Below are 11107 nucleotides of genomic sequence, written 5' to 3'. Positions count from 1 at the left end.
TGCTGTGAATGAAAGCGTCACTTCATATAGAAATAAGCTCTTCAGGTTCTCCACAGGAAGCCTCTTGACTGAATGCCATCATCAGCATAATTGATTCTGTAATTGATTTCTTTGAGAGCAAATGGAAAGCATGACTGAGAGCGAGAGCGTCGGTGCAGAGAGCCATCAGCGCTGAACAGGCAATCATGATCTATTTCCATATGGTAATAACACCCAGATCCTGGTTAGGACGCACTGGGTGACGGCTGGGTGATGTTAATTTACTCCTGGATCTAATGGATACCCTGCAGGGAGTCATTCCTATGTTTCCAGAGCCGTATGTTCCCCAGATTTATATGGCACACAATGGGAACATGACAAAGGGTCCTATGTTCCCCAGTTCTAGGGTTAGGGTTAGGGTTAGGGGTTAGAGATCTTCAAAATCAAATAAAATGATAACCATTGGTTTTGTTGTGTTTATATAGCCGTTTTGAAGCCTTGTTCCAATAAAAAAAACTGGATAATATTTATAAAATATTTGAACTTGAAACGGGTCAAATTTGACTCGAACACAATAGGAGGGTTAATGTGTTAACAGAATATTGAACTTGGGAACTTAGGACCCTGGGAACATAGGACCGTGGGAACATAGGACCCTGGGAACATAGGACCGTGGGAACATAGGACCCTGGGAACATAGGACCCTGGGAACATAGGACCTTGGGAACACAGGACCCCGGGGAACAAAGGACCCTGGGAACATAGGACCTTGGGAACATAGGACCCTGGGAACATAGGACCTTGAGAACTTAGGACCCTGGGAACATAGGACCCTGGGAACATAGGACCTTGGGAACTTAGGACCCTGGTAACTTAGGACCCTGGGAACATAGGACCCTGGGAACATAGGACCCTGGGAACATAGGACCTTGAGAACTTAGGACCCTGGGAACATAGGACCCTGGGAACATAGGACCTTGGGAACATAGGACCCTGGGAACTTAGGACCCTGGGAGCATAGGACCCCGGGGAACATAGGACCCCGGGGAACTTAGGACCCTGGGAACATAGGACCCTGGGAACTTAGGACCCTGGGAACTTAGGACCCTGGGAACATAGGACCCCAGGGAACATAGGACCCTGGGAACTTAGGACCCTGGGAACATAGGACCCTGGGAACTTAGGACCTTGGGAACTTAGGACCCCGGGAACTTAGGACCCCGTGAACATAGGACCCCGGGAACATAGGACCTTGGGAACATAGGACCCTGGGAACTTAGGACCTTGGGAACTTAGGACCCCGGGAACTTAGGACCCCGTGAACATAGGACCCTGGGAACATAGGACCTTGGGAACATAGGACCCTGGGAACATAGGACCCTGGGAACATAGGACCTTGGGAACTTAGGACCCTGGGAACATAGGACCCTGGGAACATAGGACCTTGGGAACTTAGGACCCTGGGAACATAGGACCTTGGGAACACAGGACCCTGGGGAACATAGGACCCTGTGAACTTAGGACCCTGGGAACATAGGACCCTGGGAACATAGGACCTTGGGAACTTAGGACCCTGGGAACTTAGGACCCTGGGAACATAGGACCCTGGGAACATAGGACCCTGGGAACTTAGGACCCTGGGAACATAGGACCCTGGGAACGTAGGACCCTGGGAACATAGGACCCCGGGGAACATAGGACCCTGGGAACTTAGGACCCTGGGAACAAGACCCTGGGAACTTAGGCTTCATTTTCCTAAATCAAGGTGCAGACGCAGCCGATGGCGTGAGTTCCCTTGGCGCTCCGTGGCTCATGAACACCCCCCTGCTATCTGTTTAAGCCGTTTACATGATTACATTACGGTGACCAGACGTCCTGGTTTGTCCGGGATTGTCCCGGTTTCAAGATGGGTGTCCCGAGTCCCAACAAATATCTGTAAAACACTAAAATGTCCCGGTTTTCAACATTCACTACCAAATTGTCCCGGTTTTCACCACAATTAAAATAATAATAATAGCATTATACTTGTTTTCAGTGCTTACATAGACGTTTATCACGTTCTGTCCCGCTCATTATTACCTAACCCAATCAAAATCACTGATTTATCTGTATGTGTGTCAATCAATCAACGTGTCGGTGTCAAGGCTGTTGCTAGCCTATGACCAGTGCAATCCTTGTGTTTTGTGTTTACTAGTGTTATTATACAGTTTTCAAATAAACTATGTTTTGGTGGATTTTTGGAGACAAAACATAATTTTTGGTTTGCTGAGGCTCTGTCCATGGTGTTAAAGGTGCAGTCACTAGGTGAGCTCAGCACTGAAATAATTGTCCCCCATCCTGATGAAAACGCCTATGGTGCGTGCATAAGAGCATACATGTGCATGAACGTGCGGGACACTTAAGGGTCCCGGTTTGGGGGTTTGAAAATGTGGTCACCTTAGATTACATAAACTGCTTATTTTGATTATCCTGAGAGAGATAAGATCCTGTGGAGAATTGTGGAGTTTTGGGAGTTTTTGATTTTGCTAAAAAAAATAACTTGTTTTCTATCCCGCCACGATCAAATTTAACCATAACAATTACAGCCATGATTCTGCTCCACCACATCATGTGCTCTGCAGCCTAGCTCTGCTGCAATCAAAGAATACAACGCTTCAGGTGCTACTTTTTGGAAACTCGTTGGAAAAGAAGGAGAAGGTGGATGTAGTCGCTGCACCTGGCAACCCGGCGTTTTGGATGAGGATACAGGCCCAGGCCCAGGCCAAGGAGGTTCTATATTGCCCAGGCCCAGGCCCAATGTCCGCACTCACAGACTCACAGACTTCGACGCGCGTTCCCGACAAGTCCGCGAGGGTTCAGGACGTCCCACTGTGAAATCGGTAAGTGTGCGAGGGCTCACTGGCGGACTTTATGAGCCCTTTATGCAGACTTTCAGCAAGTCCGCATTTCTGTAGACTTTGCTTGAGGGAATTACCCACAGTTCATAGCGTTTGTGATGTTAATATTCATGTATGTGGAAAATATCAGCCAATACACCCGATGCAAAAAGAAAAAAAAACGTAAGGAAAAATAATCACAAAAAACAAGTAACAAGAACTTAGAGAGAAACAGGAATGCACTACATGCAAGATACAGTTAAAAGAGAAAACATTGCAACATTAAAACAGAATAAACAGCTAATTTGAGAAAAAAGAAAGTTAAGTTTTCCTAAATGTTGAAGAATGTTAGATACTGCTAATATAAGCAGCATGTAATATAGCCTTTATGTGCTTATTTGTGCTCATTAAGCTTTATTAAAAGTACATTTTGCTTTCACTGTACCTCCTATTGTTTCTTTTTTGTTTGGCCTATCTTTTTTCTTTTTTTTTACATATTTACATATTGTAATGATGTAGTGCAGAACGCAGAATGAAGAGTATTTTCTACATCCATTAGCACAGTATAAACAATGCTTTTGCTTTTGTTTTGCAATGTTGCAAAACATATACCTAGGCCTATTAACATTAATCATCAACATTTTTTTCATTTTATCTTATTAATGCTGTTTAGACAAAAGCGCAAACAAAGAGTAAATTACAAATTGATTAATTAACGGGAGGTAGTAACGTCTGACGTCGTCATGGCAACACGTGATGCCACAAAGTGCCGTCCCATTCCTCCTGTACCATTTCGAGCCTCGTGACTCCTCACACTCAGGCTCTACAGCTGCACACACAGGTGACGTCAATTAAGTCTGTGAGGGCTCAGGGCCCGGTCTGTAGGGGGGACACTGGGACTGGGCCACAGAGTGAGGACTAGTTAAGGACCTCCAATATGGCTGCCAGACGGTGCATCATCATGTCACCTGAAAGCTCTACTGTATATCTGGAACCGTAAAGCAAAATAAGACATTAAATTATAGTCATGGGTGTGTAAATCCCAGAGAAAATGTGTTTACATCCTAATTCATCACATCCAACCAGCAACTTTACCAAAGCTACCAACTCTTTGAAGATAATACAAACGCTTCTGTGTAAAAAAAAAAAAATAATAATTGAATGGCAGTTCAAAATGCTTCTAGCTTTTCAATCCACTACATTTGATGTGACTCTGACTTGCTCATTATCTCTCACCGACTGTGTGTGTGTGTGTGTGTGTGTGTGTGTGTGTGTGTGTGTGTCCCCGGTGTCATTGTTAGCGAAGTAAAGCCCTGAGGTGAAGATAAAACTTTATGGCTGTGAGGTAATCCGAGTCCAGACCCAGTCATCATGGGAGTGGAGAGCGAGAACATGTGACGCACGACTCCTCCAGCGCACACTGATGTTTTCATCTTACAGTTCGACTTATCACACAAGTCGACCTGAGGGGTTGATAAGGCGGGTGGGAGGCGTGTGTGTGTGTGTGTGTGTGTGTGTGTGTGTGTGTGTGTGTGTGTGTGTGTGTGTGTAAGGAGGGAAGCTGCAGATCTTATTTACCTCAAGCCAAGACATTGACGTAGAAGTTGTGGTTAGTCGCTGTAGCAAGACAGCAGCTGGAACAAAGAAAGAAAACACAAAAAGAGAGTTGGTGTTAAAATGACTGTCAACACTTTCAGCAAAAAAAAACCCAATAATAAACACTTTCAGCAAACTAGTTTTCTCCACAGACATTAAGCAGAAGTCAATCATTATGTGAGCAGAGGCCCAGCAGGTGCTAACAGGCAGGATGGCTTCAGTTTAAAGAGCCAATAAGTTAGATTTTTACTGTCTGCGGTTACTATGGTCAGAGATTAGAACCAGTTTAATATACTGGACAGAGGTTACCAGTGACGACTCAGTCCAAGCACACGCTGACAGGTAACTACTACGTTTAGATAACATCTGATTCATGTACACATGGATAGGCCAGCCATAGGAACAATCTGTTAAACACAGTCCTATATTGGAATTTTACTATTTATGCAACAAGCCAGTAATATTTTACTGGCTCGTTCTACAAAACAAGCACCGACCCACGGCGTGTGTGTTGAATTCTATGCACTGAGACACGGGTAAATGACCTACTTGATATGGAAGAAAATAGGCTGACAAGGGTTTGCAAGTGTTGTTGATCAGAGCCAGTCGCTCCACTGTCAATCTATCGGTCTGATGACGATTAGACTCTGGGGGCGATGGCCGATATTTGGGGGTTTCCGGTGTAGCCAGCGGACATCCGGGCCAAGACTTCCTCTTCCGTGCGCCGGTCATTGTTTACAGTCCGATTAGCAACCTGAGACGCGAGAACGGAGTCGGAGTTGAAAGGCGACGTCTCATATGCAGATATCTGTTTATAGAGATTAGCCGAAATGTCGTCCGGACCTAAAACACCTACAGAAAGTATCGATGTTTGTGTTTTGTGTGGAGAAACGTTCAACTCTCGCGTCCCAAGTTGCTAATCGGACTGTAAACAATGACCGGAGCACGGAAGAGGAAGTCTTGGCCCGGATGTCCGCTGGCTACACCGGAAACCCCCAAATATTGGCCGTCGCCCCCAGAGTCTAATCATCATCAGACCGATAGACGATGGGTTCAGAGATCGCTCCACTGTTCCCTCAGTGGCTGCTGAGATCTCAAGCTTTCTAAACCAGCAGTCCAGTAAGAACGCTCTGTTCTGGTGGGAATGATCCACACCCTCACCCTTTGTGTTCAGAACGCCTTTCAGTTTCATTTGTTCAAACATGGAAGAACAAACTGCAACTGCAACAAAGCCTAAAGCCTGACAAAGCCTGCAACAAAGCTGCTCCAAAACCCAAAACCTGACGAACACTGCTGCAGCATTTCAAACGTGGAGGAGCTTCGACTCTGAAAAACCTCCATACTGATGCAGAGTTGACCTTACACCTGTTGGTCAGGTCACCAACCTATGATAAGGCTAACATTAGCCACACAAGCTACATAGCAAACGTTAGCTCCAGCTCCTCTATGATTTAAAAAAATATCTTACACATTTTCAGCAGTGGCGCCGCTACTGAATGACTATAGAAACACTATAGAAAACACTACAGCCAACACTGTTGTAGTTCCTATGGCCGCTGTTATGAAATGTTGTTGATGTTATGAAAGATTCCATATAAATGAATTACAAAAAGTATGGTGAAGCAGCTTTCTGTTCTTATGCAAAGGTTTGGAACAAACTCCCATTACAAATAAGACAAGCAACTTCTGTTGATAGTTTTAAGAAACAGCTCAAAACCCATTTTTATGATCTTGCTTTTAATTAATTCCACCTTTTTATTTTAACACCATTGTTATTAATTCATACTTCTTTCATTTTTCTTACTTGTTTTATATTTCTTATACTTGTTTTATGCTTTTTATATCTTAGGATTGTTTTTATGATAATTTATTGATTTTTATTGTTTCTCTGTTAAAGCACTTTGAGCTTCATATTATGATATGAAAGGTGCTATATAAATAAAGTTTATTATTATTATTATATTACTGATTGTTCTTTAAAAACATCTGCACTGGAATCGGTCCAGAAAATCACAGCGCATCCCTAAGGTTTGTGCTTTTAAAGTTAAATCACAACAGACTTCAAAAATTGTTTTCAATGTTTCGTACCCCGTAACTTCTTTACATTGCTCTTTTGCTCATGCATACTAAATCTGAATAACATCTAATCATCTTAACAGGAAAATGATCTTGAAGGCCGAATTGAGTCAGTATTAAAAAAAATTAACACGTATATTACAGGTTATGACATTTTATGGATGCATTTCTCCACGGTGCCTTTCAGTTCCATGAGTTCATCCATTCTGCCTGTGAGGCTCCAGTGGGAGTTGAACCCCCAACCGGCCAGTGTCAGTGCCTTGCTGCAGAGTTCACAGTCTGTAATGATTGACCGTCTTGTCCACTTTGCCCCGTCTGACAGCAGCAGTTTCCCCACAGAAAACATCTGCAGTCAGAGTCATAAAGTCTTTTGATGTTTCCCTCGCAGTGACGCACGGCTGCAGAGGAGTTAAACTCTAACCTGCTGCCCCAACGACAGCTGATAAGAGCAACGTCTGAAGACTTTACCTTCCAAAATGAGTAATCCACACACACACACACACACACACACACACACACACATAATGATTGCTGGCATGAAAGCAAAACTCCTCATGGAAAGCTATTTGTTACCTCCGCTCCCTTTGTTTACAGGATAGTAACATTTTGAGTTGTATTTCTGAAAGCAAATTGTTGGCACTATTTTTTTTCTTAATTGGACATACAGGGTTTTGGAACAGTTTCCCATTTCCCTCCCTGCCCAGACTGTTTTCAGCCTGGAGTGAAATGTTCTGCACCAGTTGTAGCCAAATATCTTTGTTTTTTTTTAAACTTTATTCATCCAGGAAAGAGTTTTGCTGAACATGCATGTTGGTTTTCAGCTGATTCAGCCCGTTTCAAACTAGTAAATTTACACACATTCACACTGGGAGCTGCCCAGTGCAGCCACAGTCTGCTACTGGTGACCGCTGAGCAGCTGAACTGGGGATAAAGTGCCTTGCTCAAGAGCAACTGGACAGTAACTATTGATGGAGGGGAGAGTGTTACGTATATGTACTGTATTTTACACATGTACAGGAGTTTTATGTGCATATATGTGTATTGTTGTATTTTACCTCACTTTTAATATTTTTAAATATTTCAAATGTGTATCATGTTTTATATGTAGTTTATCTCACTTTGTACATTTTTATATATTTTGCTAATGTTGCTCATTATTGTTTTATTTTATGTACAGCACTTTGAGACATATTTTGTGATATCGGGCTATAATAAACTTTGACTTGACTTGGCTTACTCATGTTGTCCACCCTAACATTGCTGTACTCCATACTTTTCCCCTCCACTTCGCACTCAGATATTCTCCTTAACATGTTGGAATTGTCAGCCGCATGTTTATATAAGCCTAATTGGATATATTTGTGTTTCTACTCGTTTACATTTACGTTTACATTTTATTTTTTTACTGCGGCAGTGACCCAGACCCTGTATTGATTCCCCTTGGGCATCAATACAGTTTCATCTCATCTTATTCACTTCCCCCACCCAACTTTTCCAAGCTGCTCTGGGGATTCAAACCACCAACCTCTCTGACCTTTAGTCCGTCCTGCTGCTCCTGTGTTTCATTCTGTGACAGAGAAGGTTTATATTTGTTGGTGTATTAGAACTTTTTCCCCACATCTGCAGTACTGTAATAGTTTTTCATGGTGCAAAAACAAACAACATTTTTGTGATATGAACAGCATAAACCCTCAGCCAACACTGAAAAAAAGCAGTTCCACTTAAACGTGTGAACTGAGCAGAAAAAGTGCATCAGGTGAAACTGAAAAACCGACTCTGTTCACTGAAAACTTTTCAAAGCGAAGCTCTCGTCCCGTCAGAAAGGTCACCGATGACGTCCCATCCAGTGACAGGACCAACGCCACACTGACTCATTCACACAGACAAAAGCAGATTTCGGCTCTGCCTCTGCAAATATTTACAAATCAAACAGAGTGAGATGAGATGTGCTGTGGCGTCGGGCCGCAGCCTGGAGGAGAACGCCATCTACTGGACACACAGCGCCACCTGGGTCTGAGCCTCCAGAGGTGGGATGTAACAAAGTAAAAATACTTCATTACTGTACTTAAGGAGGATTTTCAAGTATCTGTACTTTACTCAAGTTTTTCTTTCACTGAAGACTTTTTACTTTTACTCACTACATTTCAAAAGAAAAATCTGTACTTTCTACTCACTACATTTTCAAAACAGACTCGTTACTCTCGGGAAATCATCAACTGATTTTCTAAAACAGCAGCTGATCAAGAGCCAGATGTGATCGGCTGCTTGTTCAGCAAAGGGAGAGAGAGAGAAGCAACACGAAGAAGAGAGAAGCAACAAGAGAGAGAATTAACGTTCGTGAATTCAGCTGCTGGGGTTCGGGTTCGTGATCTGAGCTGCAGACTCTTTCTCATCTGGGAAAACCAGTTTAGAACATTAGAAATGACTTCTTAGAGAACGACTTTTACTTTTATACTTTAAGTAAATTTAAGACCATGTACTTTTATACTTTGACTTGAGTACAGGATTTGAAACGGTACTTCACCTTCTACCAGAGTATATTTTTAAATGAGTATTTGCACTTTTACTTGAGTAGGGAATTTGTGTACTTCTACCACCTCTGTGAGCGTCTTGTTGAAGTAAAGACGGGCTTAAGGGGAAAAGACTCTCAAGCTGATTCAGATCAGACTGAATAATAAACCACATGCAACACCCATCTGATAAGATCTGATCCATTCTCAGAAGGGTTTTGTTATTTCTGTCTTGGTGCAGAAATATAACTGTTCATCCTGCAGGTGTAACCACAGCAGAAACAGTTAAACTTCTGATCAAAACAGTCTTTTCTTCTTGTTTTGTTTCTTCTTTTCCTCTTTTCTATTGTTTTGCTGTTGTCCTGTAACTACAACTTTGGTGATTTTCATGTTTTAACTCCAGCTGAAGCTTTACATGATTCCTCTATGGGTTGAGAAAGTCTTATAAAGCCTTTTCACAACTAGTAAGATAAACTCAAGATAAACGACTGAATTTAAATTCTGTTTCTGAATTTGTATGGAATGATTGAATTTATTGAAGTTGAAACTGATTCTAGAAATCAAACTCATGATGCTCTTACCAAGTTTTTATCCTATTAAAACCATATTGCATTGAAAAGTCCTAGATATTAGTTTTCTTTGAGATATTAAATTGATACTGGACTCTTGATTTGTTCTGACTTGACTTGCTGTTCTACATTTAGACTTGAGACTTGAGGGAAGTTGACTTGGTCACACCTCAGCTAGACAGCAATGATTCTGTCATCGTATTACTTTCTAATGGAGTGAACTCAAAGTGTTCCTCTGTCAGGGTGGAGCAGCAGGAGGCTATAGAGGTTAGAGAAGCAGGTTTGTGACTGGAAGGTTGCTGGTTCAAATCCCCGGACCGGCTGGGAAAAATAAATGAGCGTTGCTTTCCCCTCACTCAACAGACAACAGATACAGTCCAGTTGCCCTTGAGCAAGGCACTGAACCCCCGACTGCTGCAGTACAGCTGCTCAGCGGCCGGTGAGGGTGTGTGTGTGTGTGTGTGTGTGAGAGAGTGTGTGTGTGTGAGAGTGTGAGAGTGTGAGAGTGTGAGGCAGACTGGGTAAAAAGAGCAAACATGCTGAGTCGACTGTTCCTGGATAAATAACGGTTAAAATTAAAGCGGAGCAAAAACAACCAACCAGCACATCCGATCTTTACTGGTGCTGAACAGAAAAACAGAAAACAAAAGAAGAAGCATGCTGAGTCGACTTTCCCTGGATAATAAATAACCGTTCTTTATGATAAAATAAATATTATAAAAAGTTTTATATTGGGGAACAATATAAAACTTAAGCAGAGTAAAAACAAGCACAGTCTGAAGTGCTGAACGGGAAAACCAACACTCATCAACACCTGTGTTGTTGTGCTGTTGACTCAGATCTGATGGTTTTCTAATCAGAAAACAGCAAAAAGCTGCATGGAGCCGCATCAAACTTCAAGTCAGGCAGCCTGTAAACAGTCCACTGTGCTTCTGAAGAAGAGGCTGTGCAATAACTAATAACTGGAAGTGTGTGTGTGTGTGTGTGTGTGTGTGTGTGAGAAAGAACGAAACAAAGAAAGGCAGAAACAAACAAACAAACAAACAAACAAACAACATAATGAAAGATGAAGTGAGATGAGACATTAGCTGACTCCCTTGGGGAAAATACAGAAGAGAGAAAGAAACAAAAGAAAGAAGGGAAGCGATAGACTCTGTGTGTGTGTGTGTGTGTGTGTGTGTGTGTGTGTGTGTGTGTGCGTGTGTGTGTGCGTGTGTGTGTGCATCTACACTGAAAGTCAGAAAGAAAGAAAGAAAGAAAAAGATGGAAAGACAAAGAAAGAAAGAAACCAACAAACAAACAAAGAAGGAAAGGGATAGACTGTGTGTGTGTGTGTGTGTGTGTGTGTGTGTGTTGTGTGTGTGTGTGTGTGTGTGTGTGTGTGTGTGTGTGTGTGTGTGTGTGTGTGTGTGTGTGTGTAGAGATTGAATGAAGGAAGCAGATATGGAGGAAGGAAGGGGGAGATAAAGACAGGAGGGGAGGGATCGCATAAATATTTTGG

The sequence above is a fragment of the Centroberyx affinis genome, unplaced genomic scaffold, assembly GCF_046629955.1.
Source record: "Centroberyx affinis isolate AG114_WGS23_722 - 3 ecotype Tasmania unplaced genomic scaffold, CSIRO-AGI_Caff_v1 ptg003058l_1, whole genome shotgun sequence".
NCBI lineage: Eukaryota > Metazoa > Chordata > Actinopteri > Beryciformes > Berycidae > Centroberyx > Centroberyx affinis.
Note: the sequence above shows the minus strand (reverse complement) of the source record.